At 32.2% G+C, this 17575-nt stretch overlaps 1 long non-coding RNA gene across 2 annotated transcripts in view; it reads left to right on the forward strand.

Moving 5' to 3' along the window:
• The first annotated feature begins 350 nt into the window (after window positions 1-350).
• Window positions 351-17575, forward strand: part of LOC117232975 — a 222352-nt gene continuing 205127 nt past the window's right edge. For both annotated transcript variants that reach the window (XR_004493234.1, XR_004493238.1), the window contains exon 1: window positions 351-482. This is a non-coding gene — a long non-coding RNA (uncharacterized LOC117232975). The remainder of the gene's footprint in view (window positions 483-17575) is intronic.

Consider the following 17575-nt stretch of genomic DNA (forward strand, 5'->3'; position numbering starts at 1 on the left):
AACACACATATAAATGTCGTCGAGTTCGACTATAGGAAGTCAAAAGTCGGTTGTGCGGCCGAGGTGCGCATCGGGAATATGCGCATTTCACGTGATATCGATTTCACCTTCGACAAAGCGCACAATGTCGATATCGATCGCACAGTCTACAGAACTACGCAGCGCGGGACGGGGCGACTCATTTCTGTTTCGGTTGAGTGCGCGACACTCGAATTTCGCGACAAAGGGAATTAATCTCATCGTTTTTCTGTGTAAGTGCGAATTCTCGTTGTACGAATATATAACGCAGCTTATTGGCTTCATCCGCCGTACAAGATTTCGCAAAGCAGCAAGTGAGAGCAAAAAGTGAGTAGACGAGACAATCCATGTTCACAGTTACATGCATCGACTCTGTGTGCTATGGTGGATGTGATTTCGTGCCAGAGAGCCTGTCCAGCGAGGATCTTTAAACAGCCGGGAGGATAACAGGGAATAAAGGCAAGGTAGGATACTTACATTTTACATTATCTTCTATGGAGGCTCATCGGGGTCTCTCTCATTCACTTTCCCGCTTTTCACGTCTAGCATATGTAGCTCCATAGTGTGTTATTGGCAAGGTTAGGTTTCGCGATAGAAGCGTCCTCCACTTTTAAAAGTTGACAAATTTAGTCTAGAAACATATTTCGGTAAGGCAAGGTTCGAAATAACTTTCTGGCGCCCAACCAACTGGAGTAATTTAAAATATGTATTGTAAATTACTCCAGTAGGCACCATTTTGTAGACTAACGTTTTATGCTCGAGTGTCATAGTCACGTATTATCGAATCATTTTTGTTTGGAAATATTTTCACTCGATGATCAGGTTTATATAAATCAATGTTAGCTACATTTCGTAATTAATAATTCAGTATATATACAAATAGATTATTAAACATCATTTAACTATTCTTATATGGTGCAAGAAAATATATATATCCCTATATTGTGTTTTACAATTTTATATAATTCAACGAGACATTAAATTACACAAAATTTAGAATTAATTTATCATTACAATCTTTTTGTGGTAATAACAATGTGAAAGTTTATCGAGTTCACACGGTGTTTATAGTGGTTAATGTTTTAACATTCTTAATTTTTCATTTTAAATGCATCTTGAGATGCTTATGTATTATCTAAACAATTTTCAAACTCTATTTTCTCTGACACAAAGCATCGTATTGAAAAATATGATTTTATATTTTCGATTTACTTTTGTGAGCAGAATTACATACCTATATCATTTTTTATTATACCAATTGTTGTAATATAGAGAAGTATGATAGAGTGTTAATACGCGACGTAATCAGGATATAATCAACGTTAATCTATGATCATTACGGAAATCAATATAAATTATATCGTTATCGAAATAAATGCTGAGAAATTTCTCCGTACCGTTTGCAAAATAATTTGCTGCTTAAAAGCGGTTTCGTACGCGGCTCTAGTGCTAAAAATTTGAACAAGCGTGGCATTCGTTTTCCACACACTAATTTTCTGGCGTGATGAATGATTAATGTTATCGTTTCTGCGAGGCAAACCGTTCGTTTTCAGCGTCAATTGCGTTTCAATTGAGAGTAATTGATAAGTAGCAATAGCGAAACGTTCAGACGTGTAATAAATTGTAATCAAGCCCTTTTGCAAGGCATTTATATGGACCATGACGCGGCAACAATAAATTTAGCTAAAGGTTGTGATGAAAAAAGATCGTTAGAAATCGGTGGCGCAGTTACGTGAGTAAAATTCTTCTGGGAATCGTACCTCGTTTCTGGTCCCTGAATTATCAAACCAATTGACATACGAAGGTACTTCCTCGGTTGGATCCCTCCATTTTATGGTACTTCTGTTTCCACTTCATATGCGTATAGATTTAGCGATAACGGCATATATTCTTTGACCCCTTAGAATTAGGGAGTTTCTAATCTAAATTCAACATTTTAATCCCTTTGCCCTTCTATTTGAACATTTATTATATTGGACATTTATATGCAATAAATAAAAGTAATTATAATCTTGATTTACGAACTGATACATTATTATATGTACTTATGTATGTTAAATAAAATTTATAAATATTTTCTTAGAATACAGATGTATGTTGTAGCTGAATTTTTTGTGCAATTAGAAAATTGAATAGACATTTCTTTACAGTTTAGAACATTTATGTTATGATTGTAGAATGCCCATACTGTTCGTGATACATATTCTTTTTAATATATTCTCTGCTGGAGAGGATTGATGCAAAACGTCTACCACAGATCATGTTTCTTTCCTTTTAAGAATATAATTTTCTTTTATTATGAACTGTCTGAAAGTTGTTTTTTTTAAATTAACGTTGGTCATATACATATTCATTTATTTACCAGCTTGAAATTAAATATAGTTACAATACATTTCATAGCAATTGTATTAATGTTTACATGTTAAAAGATCTAATGGTAAAGAATAGTTCTTAGTTCTTCTTATTTGCACAATTATTTATCGAAGTAAAATTATTTCATACTATTATTAGACCTGTTCTGTATTACATATTTATTCTTATTGCATACAATTTTTCAAAAATGATTATTAGTTAAATTGATACTTGTGTAATGTTTGTTTCGCATATAATCAATTTTTGCGAAGCGAAGCCGAATTAATTACACTAATGAGATAATATAAATAATATTGAACCCATTCTCGTATGATGATACAATAATCATCTCATTATATATTCTAGCATAATAATAATATACATTGTAATATTCAATAGGATAAATTTTGCAGACATTTATTATGGAAAAAATTATTTTAAACCAATCCACGTAACTTGTACATTTTGTATATTATTTAAAGCGTATTTCTTATACTTATACAAATTATATAGTATATTCAAGGTAAATTGTATAATATACTTAATACATTTAATTACTCAAAATGCATGTGTTACGCCTTATTCTATTCTTAACGAACGTAACTAACACTTATAAAAAACTAAAAACATCATCTAGATTACATATTACCTGAATAATAATTTCTGATTCCAGCTCATTATTTTTTCATAAGAAATTAGATTTCGTGGAACATCTTGTGTGTTTAACACGTCGTGTCAATTTTTGCATGCGAACATTCGACATGCATGCTTTCAGACTAATTGAGGGCACGTAGCAAGAAGTAAAGAGGGCACACAGTTCGTGTTATGAGGATACATTCAAAATTAACACGAGCGACTGGCGGCGACGTCCTTGCTCGTTCGTGGTTTTACATCGTTTAGAGGCGTAAATAACCCTTGGGGGAATGACATTTGACGCTGCTCGCCTCTTTCGGCGGAGTCACTTTAGCAAAAGCTGTTGCTAGACGGTCGAATTTCAAATGTATACCGCCTTCTGTACGTTCTTCACAGGGACTCATGTTTCTCAGCAATCCAATGGAAAAATGCCCGACGAAATTCCATTTTCACTCTGATATCGTTCGCTGACGGCTTCACGGAGTAAGATACATTTATTTTCTTCACCTTCAAACTCGTTAATCTATAGCATCTGCAATTGACAAATAACTTTGCAGATTATAATTACTTGTTAAATAAGTAACAGTAATAAACGATATTGACACAATGTTGGGTTTCTCGTATCTTGGTTCTGGTTGCAATTTGTGCAGTAAAGATCTGTGTTTTAATTCAAACTGGATTAAACAGATCAGACTACTCTTAAAAGGTTAAATTACGAATAGATTTGATCAAAATTGAGAATTCTGTGAAGACAGATTAATCAACTTTTCTTTCTATAAATTCTTAGTTCCGTTCTTCATACGCGCTGCTATAGAATTTTTATTCTATTCTTTAGAAACGAACGACTTATTGTCACAAGTCTTGGATATTTTGAAAACATAAAAAGGAATGTTTATAAAATCATTATTTCTTTCAATTTTTTTAATTAATGGAGTGGATCAGTGTAGTTCTGTTTCTTCAGTGATTCTGATTGCTTCAGTCACGATGCATATTTTATATTTCCAGATTTCTATTCCATAAGTAAATATATAAAACTATGTAATAGGGTCTCAAAAGACTCTAGTCTTCCCTCCCTTTGGTATCTTCAGAAGGTCTTTCCCTAGAGAAGGAAATAACGTCCTTGTCTTTCAAAACAGATTGACGTTGCGGTTAAGTGTATCTATCTGAGAATTTATTTCTCCAGAAAATCCATAATCTTGGCAAATGTCAATCGTTGCTTCTGAATACTGCCAGCCTCTTCGCATCAATAGACAGGTATAAAAAAGTAATATATGTATATATGGATTTATGTATACATAGAATATACTTCTAATGAAATTCATTTTGATTTAATTTTATATTAATGACTTTTGTATTAAGTTGTCTGAAAAATTCGTGCCGCTTTGGAAACGTAAAATTTTCATTCATAGTTTTCACTTTGTATCTTCTGTTACGATGAAGATGTCAGTCTCTATTTCGTTTTACAACTTGTTCCCATTTTTCAACTAACTTTGTTACGTCAGTTATATCAATTATAATATTTCCTAAGCTTTTTGTTAACAGAAATATGTTAACATCTTTGCAGATGACTGCTGTGTTTCAAAATGTTTTTCTTGATAATGAGTGTCGCAGTGCTCCGAATAAATGGTAGTTTGACGAAGTTGGAGAAATATGGTGCTTGCTATACAACTGGAGTGACTTACTTTGATTCAAGTGTTATGGTGTTTCGTAATTTTTCTAATCGTGCATAATATATTTCGGAATTTACAGCGTCATTAGATTATAGAAGTTCTTCATAATAATTATGTTCAAGGTCTTTTTTGTACCTTTCCATATCAATATTAATAATTTCTTTACGTATAATGCTCTTTAAAACGTGTTTATAGTATTACTATGGCGTACGATTTTATCTGCTAAAGATCCCTGTCAATAACGCAATAATTGTTGTTCTATGCTGTTCTATGCCATCCGATATTATTTTATCCTTTTCTATACTAGTTCATAATTATATTAATTCTCTCAAGCCTTATCCTTATAAAAAGTATGTGTATCACATTAATCATATTAATGTAGAATTCGATGTAATGTTAAATAGTTAAATAGAAGAAATAATTTTGTCTCCCATTTGTATGAGCTACGTGGCAGGAAACTTCGTTAAACTCGCATCTCACGGTAAAAGTGCATGGGAAAAGATCTTGGAAGCAAAACCAAGCACAAATCGATTACCCTCGTAAAACTGTATGCAACGAGAGATAGAGGGTGCGTTCGATGTAGCCTGCGGGGCTTTAGAATTTTCAGAGCGGTGATGTTCCCCAGGTAAATACTTAATCTCCTTTCTTCTCTGGTTATTCCGTTTTTACGAAGCTTCATGTGTAATTTAAAGTCACATCTTATGAACGTATAAACTTTATTGCGTAAGTTTTACCAAGTGGAATAACAGGGGTCCTATAAGGGATGGATCGCGAGGATTTGCCTTCTTCTTGTAACTTCCTTCTTGCAAAGGTCACGAAATAAACTTAAAATCTTCTTTGTTCATCTGATCTGATAACCAGCGAATCGAATTTTGTTGAAGGATAGGAAGGTCAGGTGATCATTTTTGTCCGAAGACATTGCTTTATTTCATTCGTTTGTTTCGATAGGAATCCTATTTAAATGGCATGGAATCATTAAGAATTTGTCTTAAGTTAATATCGGTTGAATATTAGATTTAATCAACTATTGAATAAAAATTGCTCAAGACTGAAGTTTTATTTTCTAACGCAACTAAAATTTTGATTTTTTTATAGGAATTTGTTAGTTACGTAATAAATAGAAGGTAGATTTTTGTAAGACACTTTCAAAGGTTAATAGAAATGAAAAAAAAAAGAACAAATATGAAGTTTCTAGTATCTTTCTCGTAAGATGTAGATTTCTGAAAAAAATAGAAAAGCTTAGTTAGATAAAGTTTCGCTATTTTTCATACGTAATTTTTGAACTTTAATGATCTTAAACCTTATTCGGTAGAGAGAATTCTAGAATTCTAAAAATTTTGTTTTTTTTTTTTATATTTTTCGAGGAATATAATACTACACTCACGACAAAGCACTAATGACTAATAACCTGAATATTCTATATGTATCATATAGCGGATAACCGCAATAACTTAATATCAAATTATTATCCGTCATCAAAACATATTACACGTTCGACGAAACATCACACTGAAATATAATTTATCTATTATAATTTCTATAGTACACTGAAAAGTTAACAGCAGAATGTAATCGAAAATTTTCTGTTCACCATCATCAACGGCACACAGTTTGATAATTGCCGACACTAGGAATGTCACTAAACACGTAACGGTATTCAATTCTGCTGTCGATTTCCTGTCAGACCGTGGAATTCGTTCGTTTTAAAAGGCAATGGGAAGCTGACGCCACCCTCTTGGTCAGGCGTGATTTTTGTTCGGACAAGGTCATGTTCGACTGACGCGTTAGACGGGGCTACTTTTACAATGACAGCATAATATGACGCGATAGGAAACGGCGAACGAGGTTGCATTTACGTGTCCAGCATGAAACAATGCTATTTTCAAACGTGTGTCGCGAGCTCGTGTTAAGCTTGTCACAAATAATAATAATGGTACTGCGAACGAACAGATAATACCCACTGTTTCATTAGCGAATTCGCGGAATATACACGCGTCCCGAACCTGCGTATATCTCTAGCTATAGAGTGCTTCCTTCCTTCGATACACCTCATCTGAATGGAGTAATTCGAGTTCACCGCCACTCATGTCCGACTTATATGTATGCATTCAGTTATTTCTTAGTTTATCGACCAACAAGTATAGCGGTCCATTTGTTTAAACTCCGTTTACCCCCGCCGAAACTTTGCGAAAGCCATTGATTTACCGAACTTGCCGACAGAGACTTTTGTTTGTCGAGAATTTGGTCGAGCTGCTATTCAGTTCTACGAATTATGATTGATTTTCTTAGTCGTGGTTAATAGGAGGTATAATTGTTTTCTAGAGTAAATAAGGAGGCGATTCGGGCGACATTTATGCTCCAATCATGGGGCAATTACGGAGTTTGGAATTCTAAATGTTTCCAGACGTCGTATGGAATTTCCTTAGTTATTTAGTTGGAGTACTGGAAAGTAGTAACGTTTTTTGGTTGATTTAATGTCTATTAGGGATAGATTGGTTTAAATTGAAATTAATCGTCTCGAATTTTAAAATTGTTTTATTAGGATGCTTTAATTTTCGATTGATACGTTTGATCTGAACATTTATTTATTTTGAACTTTCACTTCTCGTTATGGAAAAATTACATATCTATTTTAATATGACTGAAAATTTGTATGAGATGTCATGGGTTGTAACAAATGATAACATATGTAAGTCAAAATGTGTAGTTGGAAAATTTTAAGTTGGATAAAAGAAAAAAATATTCTAGATATTAGTTTTATGCATATTAAATTAAAGAGATAATTGACGGAACCCCTATTACTTGAAGCGCCCCCTTACATTTTCCTTGACAAGTTTGAACGAATGGGATTTTTGCAATCGATTTGCTAATTTGGAAGAAAAATTTGTCATAATTTAAAAAGTTATAATTTTGTTTCAGTCACTCGGGAAAAAATTTGATAGATACTTCGATAAGTAAGTATTAAATGAAAGTGATGCAAGAGATAATCATTAAAAACGATAAAGTCGTTGATCTTAATTGAAATATTTGTTTTCGTGAAAAATTTGCATTTATCTAAAGAATTATAAGTAATCAGACTTTAGTTCTGCAATTTAAAATAAATGAGACAGATAACCGAATTATACGTTTGAAGACCAACAGGAATTTTCATTTCTAATCAAAATCTTCACTAAAATTATCATTCATTTTATTGACTATGTTTTACCTTACGGGGTTTTATAAAGTTGGAAATCCTTATTTAATTGAATTATCTTAGTTACCTTTGAAAGTTCTGAAAGCTTTCTGTCTTACAAAGTCTCGACAATTTCAAATTTTTTCAAGTAATTTAGCTGTCGTAATAAATCTTAAAAATCTTCAAAGTTTTACGTTTCATGGAGATATTGGAAACCTTGACTGACCTGAATATTTCAATAACATGTAAAACTCTTGCAAAATGGGTAACATCAAAATTATTTTAACGATACATGTATGCATTGCTAGTTTAACGTTTGAGCAAACAGTGAAATTACTATAATTCATTCATAAGAAATATAAAGTTACTTTTAAATCAAATTTAATACGTGATCGAGATTTCACATCTTCGTTATACACTCAAAGTTCTTGAAAGATAACGATTATAGGTCAGAGAGATACTAGAGTGTTTTAAAAGGTTTTACATGTATCTCTTGGATCAACATTCGATGAGTTAAACATCTTACAACCAACACAAAATATCACTTTAACAAATTTCATATTTATAAAGTTAAACGGTTTAAAATATGCAACGATTGAAAAACTAAAGCTATAAGGAAAAGATGAAAGAAAAAAGAAATGCAGAACGACGATAAGGTCAGACACTACGCCAAACAATATTTTCTGTATGTGTTATACTAACGCCTAACAATAGCTGGGGCAGAATACAGTGGTCGTTACGTTAAAACGTATTCGCACGATTTCTTTGCGGAAAGGACAGAATTTCAATGGGGCGCAGTTAAATCCGACGCGCAAGGGAGAATTAAATAAAACCTGTTCACTATAAACCTGGTTAAAGAATAAAAAAAATATGGGCATGTCACGTTGAATGTTTAACAGATATTCCAATGGAAAAGTAATATTTCCCTCGGCAATCTTCTACGTGATACTGGACAATGCGAGCTCTTAACCGTGCAACCTTTTAATTATGAACGCACGCACAGATGTAAAAGTGTTTTATTTCCAAACGGTACTACACGTAATTCTTCCCTCTTACGTGGATACGAATCTCTCTCTGACCATATATCATTGTTCTACGAATGTGGATGTGCCACAAAGTACAGTAGCCCGAGCTGTTTTCCCTTTTTCCTGTCTTCTTGGTTAGTGGCTTAATGTGTGAGAACGTCGAGGGTGCGAAGACATGTAACCTGTTTCTCGAACTTTCACTGTTGACATCATTTTTATCCTTGTCAAATGGAGAGACTTTGATATCGAAGTTACCTATTGGATACTGTTCTGTTGAAAATTGTTATACGATACTATTGTACTGTATTGTGTAGAAGACAGGAAAGAGTTCGTTTTAATAGATTTTTATACCACTTGTTAAAGTTAATTTGAGTGAATAATGGGATAGCAAGGTAATGATTAATATTTCAGTCTCAGTATTAACTTCTAGAATTTATATATTTATGCTTGTATTTTATACATGAGGTGGTGTTACGCCCCGTTGCTATAGGCCGTGTTCCTAACCGTCTCCCTTGATACTACAATGTTACAGACAGATCGTCTTACATGACCGGCGAGATATACACAATGTAGCGATAAGCGCATAGTTATCATCAAGCAGCGAGTTCTAGAAAGCATCGATTCGCCTTCGGTTCGTTATTTTACCTACACAAAAAAGGTGGCATACGTGATCATAGGCGCGAACGGTCTCGAGAACCGAGCGTGGTGGGGGAAGTCTCCAAGAGAAGACAAAGGAGAAAATCGAAGGGCAATCAGTATCATACGAGGAGTCAAACCGAATGCATCGAGAGGTTCAGAGAAATAAAATGAAGGTCGCTTAGTCAAACAAATACGTCGAGAAATACTATAAAGTCGAGTCGAATTATAATAATAAACTAGTTGTATCGTTGTTAAATTATTTGTAATGTGTTAATTATAATTTTAAATATTATTAAAAATAGAAGCTTATATTAACCCTTAACCTTAAATTAAGCTTATATTAAATGTTAATTCAGTGTTACAATCATTTGAACTATCTCTGTTATCCTAATCGAAACAGGGGAACGACTGATTCGCGGCGTCGACGAATCTTTCCTTTTTGTGCTTTGACAATTATACAACTTCCTCTATTGAATTGTTGTTTATAACAAGAATGTTGTTTAATGTTAATTTATAGCTTCATGATTCACGAGATAGTAGATCTTCTCTTTTGAGGTAAAGGTTGTTGAGATAAGTTGATTTTTGTACGCCTTGTTTTTGAGACTATTATTTAGTTGAAATTATCTTCTATGAGATTATTGATATTCGTTTTGTAGAAATAATTTTCATTCGATAATAAACGTGAATTTCTATCTTTTATTCCAATTTGATTTATGTTTTGTCTCTGAAGGTAAATGACTGCTATGGAAGAATATTAATTCCATTATTTTATTATTATATTATACTAATATCAGTTCATATAATTCTAGATTCAATATATTTTTTCAGCTTCCAGTTAGTCGAAATGTTAATACTTAATATATCAAAAGCAGTTATATAATTTTTCTGCGGTAATATGTCATCTACCAATGACAACTGAAAGAATAGAATAAAATATCTTTACTCCTGTGGCAGTTTAAAAGTTTGATTACAGAGTATCTAATATAAGATTCCTCTCCAACAGATGTCTACCATGACTTCATTGAAAATTATCTTCCTAGAAATTTTTCTTTTTAAAATGTCTCCAAGGGAAGGTACACCCGAAAGTTTATGTCTGCTTTATTTTTACCGAATTTATAGTAAGTGCAGTACATTTTTAAAATTAATATTCCCTTTTTCAAAATGGGAATTTTATATTTACTATAGTGTATTCCTTGTGGAATATTTTTATATATTACATGGATATATCGCACAGCAACGTTAATTAGACATGTGATATGGTCTTAATATATAATAACGCTGATTTAATTATACCAAGTGTAACTTATGATTTCTAAACTATTTCATACAAATTTCATTTAATATTTTAAATCACAATACATAATGAATTGTTACAAATTTATTATTAGCTTAACTATAACATTGTAACTATTTTACTCGTTACGATATATAATACTGAATATTCTCCTTTACTAATTATATGTATAGAAGCTTGTATCTATTGTTTATAGCGATGGACGAATCAGAAGAAAGTCTCGTGTTTCAACCACTTGGTAGAATGTCCTGTTTGTAGTTGCAACAGAACGATGTAATGTAGAACATAATAATCGATTTTCTTTGTAAAATTCTACCCATAAAACGATTCTTCGTAGATTTTAAGAAAGTAGCAATTTTATTTTAATAATTAAAAGAAAAAAATATTCCACTTTTGATATTCATAAAACTGCAAATATTGTTTAAGTTTTAATCATACATGTTGATTTATTATTTATTATTCGATCGAAATACATTATTCTTTTCTGAATTCTTACGTGAAAACGTGGAAATCAAGGATTTATTTCAATATCTTTACACAGAATCTTTGAGTAGTTTAAAGTAAATATTCGCTTTCCTTTGAGCGTTACCCTTACCAGTTGTCTAATTTGTCCAGTGGGGTAGCTTGTCGATGCCATAAATTCTCGATAGCGTGCTTGTCTGTTATATAATTACTCCAGAAATCCAATTTAGTTAAGCTCAAATAACTTTCCGAGCATAAACAGTGTGTTTGAAAGCGATTTGGTAAGACGAGTACTAATAACTACCTACCGTAAAAGATACCAAGCTATCCTACAATAGTTATCTTTACATAGGAAGATATACTTTGATTTTTAACCAATGAAATATAAATTTTTTAATGGAAAATTGCCGCAAAAGTTCTATATTTAAGAAAAGAGAACCATTTTCGAGAAACAAATAAACTTTTTCAATATTTTTCGAAAAATGAATCTTTAACGGAAAAGGTTATAGTAAAGACATAATGATAAAAATAAGAAGGTAATTTTATATTGTAGTTCATTAAGAGATTGTTTAACCTACACATATAAAAAACATAATTTGAAAGTTTCATTGAAATGTATTGGTAACCTTTCTGAAACATTTTCTGCGTAAATTTTAATTAATGGTTTTTCAAAATAATAGACATGTTAAGGTAGGAATAAAGGAGAAGCAGGTAGCGAAAAAATTAGTTTATGTGTTTATTTAAAATATAACATTTTGAAGCATGAACGTGTAGATTAAACATGCAAAGTACAAAACTATAAAATGATGGCAAGATATCTAAATATATTCTTTGAAGTCAAATGAAATGTAAGTAGAAACAAATTATGTTTGCAACATCATTTTATAAGAAAAGTAGTTGATGAGATATTTTAACAGGTGTGGCCGAGAGATAAAGTGGCCGAATGCACAAATCGCATTCTCTTTGTGCATGAAATAAAGAGGAAGACTGATGAAGTGTAACCGTATGGAATATTGCTCAAATTCAATCAAGTTTTATTTATAAATTTTCCAATAAATTCCGAAATATAATACAGTCACCGTGAACCTACCAACGGATGCCTATATTTACTGAGTACACAAAGGTCAGTTTATCATAAAAAAAAACCTATTCGAATATGATGGGTCCTATCCGACAGCGCTAGGTATTCTTTTGGCAAACATTTCTCTTCGCGTTATTATACTATTCATGTTAAAATTCAGTCTGTCAATGCCGCTGGTTTAATGAAAATCGATTTACGTGAATTGTAAAACATAAAGTGAAAATATAAGCGCTTAACGTTAACTTGTAACTATTTTAAGATGAAAATGTTTAAAACAGTAGAAATCATGACAATTCTGTAGTTGTATAAGAACAGTAAAAGTAATAATAACAGTATAGTAATGATCCAGTAATAATAAAATAGAATATAAAATATATAGGTATTTTGTAAAAGAAGGAAAGCAATTTCTCTTTTGCCGGAACTGAACCGAAAGAACGAATTCCTGCATAATTTAGGTAAGCTATTACACAAAGGATGCGCATAATTTTTGTGTTGCATTTATAAAATGCGCTCCAGCCACGCGACTCGATGGGTTAATTTTATTTCGTTCATTTCTTATTACACGAGGAATTTTACGAAAGAATAACCGATTTTTCCATAAATGCTTCTCGAGGTTTTTAACTTTTCTCTGAAACCATTACAGATCTCTCCATTTTATCTACGGTTATCACAAGTTTTATAGTATTTAATTATATTTTGACTACAAAATTCAAAATTAAATTTATTAGAATATTCTAGATTAAAATAAAGCAAAACATTTTGTCCTAACTTTAATATTTGATATTTCTGTTCTTATAAAACAAATTGATATGAAATAAAACCTTTGAAGGCACTAATATTGGTATGTGCGGGGAGGCATAAATCATTTCGGCACTCTAAATATTATTTTTCGTCTGCGTGAAATTTTACGCAAATATAGATACAATCTGAGGCGTGCAAGTGAATTTGCTGTGACAATTTCGATAATATTGATTTTAGCAAAAATTCGTTCAAATAAATATTCCATCGTTGAGTAACGATCTCCAAAACGATAGTCCATTAAATTTTTTTTTGTACTTTTCGAGATTTCGATGTATTAAATTTGTAAAATAAATATTACGTTCTGTTAATGTTGAAATCCATTACGGGATTGGTTAAAATAATTAAGTAATCCGGACATTCGTGTATTTGAGAATTTCGCATAGTTACCTTATTTCAGATTCTTTTGTGGATTAATTTGTTCTACAATCTTGATGTTATTTTTGGACAATATCAAGCCAATATTTATCAACAAATATCGATAAAATTGGTATAAAGATAGGTAAAAGAAAACACACATGTAGGAGTAATATGAAGGTATCATAATAAAAAAAATGTTTCAGATAATTTTGTTTGCCGTCACGGTGCAATCCATTCAATATGTTTATTCCTCGCAAAGTTTCTTATCTTTATACCTTTGGATAGGTATCAGTCATTTAAGATTCATAAACACGAGAACAGGACGATACAGGCGTTCAGATAATTTTAGTCTACGTACATTTTCGTTTATCTCTCTTTATGATAACTTTATCAACATTATTTGTTAATAAATGTTGTTTATATCGTTCAAGGATAACATCAAGATTATAGGAAAAGATAATAAATTCATGAAAGAAGCTAAAGTCGTAAGATGTTTATGCAAAATCTGCAAATACCTAAGTGTCCAAATACTTATGGACGAGGGTGTACTTCTTATAAAACACTAGCCGGATAATTATTAAAATTGTTAAAATTATATATATGATAGCTAAAGCATACCTACCTAGCCGTGAAATTTTATCCTAAAATCTATCGTTCTAAAAATTATGATAAATCAATGCATTCATAGAAATTACATTGATTGGAACGAGATCCTTGTAACAAATCAGGATTACTACTTGCAGGATCTACAAGAAAGCGATGTTCATCACTGTCAACTAGTGAATCCTGTTAATTTCGAACAATTAACTCTCGCTCATTTCCAACTAGTCATCCTTCTTACTAGGTTTTTACAAGTGAGCATCTTGTAATTAGTGTTCATTTCTTCATGTGGGAATCTGTGTAAGCCAACGACAATAATTAGTTTTATAGCAGGGTGTAATAGCTCCTGTAACAACGAATTCAGTGGGTTGATATAATCGTCTCCATTGTATATTGCGTGTAGGTAAAGTACTTTTAGTCAATTAGCAATATTTCCTCCAATTAGTAGATTGAACATAAACTTTAAATAAGACATTGCAAGATGACATTCAATGGAGTTGTTCATCCTTCAAGTTCTATTTATCTTATTGTATTTTCTTTCTTATATTTATAAAAAAGAAGAGAAAAAGTATTACCCATTTATATGTAGTAAGACAACGGCAATAAAATGTTGTAATAAGAATTATAAAAGATTTGGATATTTATCATCATTATAATATGTGATAACATGTCATAATAAAGATGTAAAGTAAATAGTAAGCCTTAATGGTAGCAGGTAGTTCAGTTGTAGTAATCAGCAAATTACACCTATGATCATCTCATCATCGTCATTACGGGACAGTCGCATACACTCTCGCAATTAAGCTACTCTCTTAGTACACCCCGTGGGCTACAAGCGCATGAAACTGCAGATCATACATTACAAAGACACGTGTTCGCGGGATATGTGAAATCTGTATGAGGAAATTAAAAATCATTCTTCTTAATACACGCAACAAACTCGTGTTATTTATCTATCCATTTATCTGACATCGATCTAAATTTGATATTAAGAGAGAAATTAAGTTAGAAAAATAAAGAACGGGTGAGGGTTAAGGAAACTATTCAACTTCTGTGTCGTGTTATCGTGCTACATACAATTATATGTATAATTGTAAGTATTTAATATACACGATTATTAATAACTGTTCATAGCGCAATTGTAATTGTGTACGATGTCATCACTTTATTATTGATCCTACGATACAGTAGTTGTCATTTGATTTAACATTTCGCTAGTCAAAATCTTTCTCCAATCCAATATATCCACTGTGTCCTTTCCAAAACCACAAGAAATTGATTATTTTTATCTCTGTTAATTGGTCATTAAAATATTCGTACGATCTATAAAACAATGCCAGTACACGACATGTGCTCGTGTAAACCACTCTAACTCGAAACAATCGGTATTATCCCACGTGTTTTCACTTAATCGTAACCCGGAAATAAATCATACACGAACCCCGCTGACCGCAGTTGATTGATTTTCTTTTCCTTTCGCGACGAGTTCCGACCGTGACATATTTCCCGTTAATCAGACCGAGGTCGAAACTTTTTCCATTTGTTTCTCTTTCGGTCGTGGCCACCTTGGTCCCGTCGTTACTTCAACTTTCTCGGCTGCGTCTCCTTTTTTCCCCGGCATGCTCGTTGAAATATTTAACCGACCGCAAACTTTTTCGAAGTGTACGGGGTCAAAACGAAACGTAGAGTCGGCACGACGATTTGTTAGAGGCTGGCTGTGAGACCGTGGAGAAATTTTATGAATACGCGATGCAAATTCCTCGCTCGTGACGATAGCGTTTCCGTCGTTTCGAATCGTGCGCGAATTACCTCTCGCTCGGAACTGAAAATTGCAGTTACGCTTAAAAACTTCCGTTCGAAGATCGATACAAATCGAGCATAAATGCTCAACTTCTCTGCTCGATTTATCTCTTAACGCGTTACGCGGCTGACAGCGCGCCTGTCGATTCCGGATTCCGCCATGTTCTTCGCTTTTCCCTACAATAACGTGGAACTTGAGGCACGTTCAACCGAAGCTACGTCTCCAACGAATAGAATGCTTCTCTGTTCTTGAATAGTTCCGTTTTAATTAAGTAAAGCGGATTATTCGAAAATGTTTTAAGGTGTTTATTATTTCATTATGGAGTTTTTCACGTGATTTAATTTTCAAATTAGTTTTCTAGATTCCATAATTTACCGACTCATGATCTATTTCATATTTGCAGACACTGAAGTTAACTACAAATGATTGTATTCGGTTTCAAAATATTGTGATTAATATAAAATTTACTATATGAAACTCGAATTTTGTTTTCAGTCGTAGTATTTTTAAATGTAAATTGCGTGTAATATTTGAATATTTTATATTCGATTATTGTACAATAACAAACAACAGTTTATCATTCAAAGAAATTTTGCACGTATTCCTTTGTTCTACGCCGTATTGAAAACGTAAGGAATTTCGTTGCTTTGAAGAGGAAAAAGTTAATAGCGTATGAGGAAATTGGGGCGAGGGAAAATTCCGTTTGTAAGTGAACAAGAATGATCGCGGAAAACGCGCGTAGAAAATTCTTAAAAACAATTTCGTAATTTTTAACTAATTTGTAGTGTTTTTTAAGCAAGGTGTTTGGTTTACCAACTTTAATCCTTATTTTTTTTTGTCTGTCGTCACTCGCAGCCTTCCTTTCTCTCCTGCGGTTTTTGTACAAGGGAATAATGAATGAAGGTTGGTATATGTCATAAGTGTATATAAGTACGTGGCAAAAATGAGAACGCGATGGAAGAAAATATAAGATTACCTACCTTAAGCTTAAAAATGAAACAGTGCTGTGCAAATATTTGCATGTTTCTTAATAAGCTGCATAATGAATTGTCGTTCGTGTGTAAAATCGTTGTCATAAACCTTCAGAAATGATTTCTTACCATTTTGTGTAATGGTAATTTGAAATTATTATTGTAATACTACATCGTAAGCCGTTTTGAAAGGAAAATTCTTCTGAAAAAAATTTCATTACGCAGCTAGTATAGTTCATAATTTATAAATGATTTTCATTCATTTTTATGTACATAATATATTATAATTTTATGAATCGAGCAAGAATTTCTAATTTTTTATTATAATCCTATACATCTAAATTAAATTTGAGTTTGCATGCAGTATTAAAATATTGATGTAAAAATAGACTAGAGACAAACATAATTTTTTTGTTTTCGAGAGCACAATTCTACTCTAACGACTACATCGACAAAAACATCGACAATTTTAAAGTAGAAGGTTCTTATCCATTTTTATTAAATTAACATCGTTTGAATTTCTCGGAAATTATTGTTTGATATTTACTTGTAATAGCCAGTACTATGAACATATTACGTGACTGTACAAGTTCCTTTTCAAGAGAGACATTTTGCCGAGTCGTCGGTTTAATGTAGTTCGCAATTCTATTAAAAGTCGTAGCCTTCTTCTCTGCGTCCGTCTGAAAACTTTAACAAAAG

The sequence above is a fragment of the Bombus vosnesenskii genome, unplaced genomic scaffold (assembly GCF_011952255.1).
Source record: "Bombus vosnesenskii isolate JDL3184/JDL3185 unplaced genomic scaffold, Bvos_JDL3184-5_v1.1 scf7180000013263, whole genome shotgun sequence".
In the NCBI taxonomy this organism is placed as follows: Eukaryota; Metazoa; Arthropoda; class Insecta; order Hymenoptera; family Apidae; genus Bombus; species Bombus vosnesenskii.